The sequence below is a fragment of the Dermacentor andersoni genome, chromosome 1 (assembly GCF_023375885.2).
Source record: "Dermacentor andersoni chromosome 1, qqDerAnde1_hic_scaffold, whole genome shotgun sequence".
Classification (NCBI taxonomy): Eukaryota; Metazoa; Arthropoda; class Arachnida; order Ixodida; family Ixodidae; genus Dermacentor; species Dermacentor andersoni.
This window is the reverse complement of record NC_092814.1, coordinates 114,425,020-114,426,163: the sequence shown is the minus strand read 5'-3', so window position 1 is coordinate 114,426,163 and position 1,144 is coordinate 114,425,020. Positions and strand designations below refer to the sequence as shown.

Here is a 1,144-nt window from a genome sequence, read left to right as displayed (position 1 = left end):
GGGATCATTATGGATTGACAAGAAGGATATATGCCACCATTCCGAACGTAATTGTTGCCTAAAAAAAAATAATGACATCGTCCACTCTGCGAAGATAGATGACCAGCGAAGCTGTTTAGCATTCGACACAGAGGCGACAGAGAATTTTGAACACAGGTGCAGACTCATTTATTGTGATTTTTATACACATTCGCTTGGACAACAGGACCGCCACCACGGTAGAACGCAATTGGAAAAGAAATGGCATACGCAAGCACTTGGAACACCGACAAAGAGAGGGCGGTGCCAACGTAGACATGGCCGACGCAGGTCAAAGTGTAGTATCCGTTCTTATCAGCTTAATATCTGACGCGGGTTATGTTTGGACCCGACATATCAAACTTATTTTTGCAAGTCGGCGGAGTGCTTGAAGCCTGCTGCACCTCCGCCGCGGATCGGCTCGGTATTGCTCTGTCTTAGGGGTCGGCCCACGGTTCTTGGTCTACGGACATCGATCCGCTCGAAACTGGCCGTATACAGCTTCGCTGTAACAGTTTGTTTCAAACTACATTCGAGTGTGGTGGTGGCGGCGTGTTGTAGCTGCAGGCGGGTTTGGCCTGACGATCGAGGCCGGCAATTGCTCCGCCTGAGCGTCTATCGTTGTGTGACTAAGGTATTTACCACCTGTCGAACAGTTCAGTGTCTCTTAGAAACGTAGGAAGGCGCGACGCTTCCTTGCGGGCTATATCGAATCGTTCTGGAAACACAGGGTGTTGCAGGCACGCACTGTGGTAATCGGTGTCGTGCGAAACATTGTGCAGGTGCCATAGCTTGTGGTTGGGCAAAGTAATTGCCAGATGGGCAAAAGTGTTTGTGTAGATTGAGTAGTTTTGTATGTGTGTGGGTCGCGAGCGTACGTGTTCAGACAGCCGCACGACGACGACGACCGCGTTGATGACGGTCGTCTGGCGACAACGGCACGATTCCTACGCCGGCCGTTCCTACGCCGGACGACATGGCGATTGGTGGCTTCTACATGGGTAGTGGACGAGGACGTAAGTGAGAAAAACATGGATTGTAATGTCACCAGCGACTAGGGCGTGTTATGCAATCGCACGCACCTATGGCACGTATACCTTAGGAGGTGTATGCTGAAACGACGATG

The 1,144-nt window shown here is 51.0% G+C and overlaps 1 pseudogene; it reads left to right on the top strand.

Annotated features, from left to right (window-relative positions):
* The first annotated feature begins 296 nt into the window (after nucleotides 1-296).
* LOC126546500 (U2 spliceosomal RNA) lies at nucleotides 297-476 on the top strand (annotated as a pseudogene).
* The last annotated feature ends 668 nt before the right edge of the window (nucleotides 477-1,144 follow it).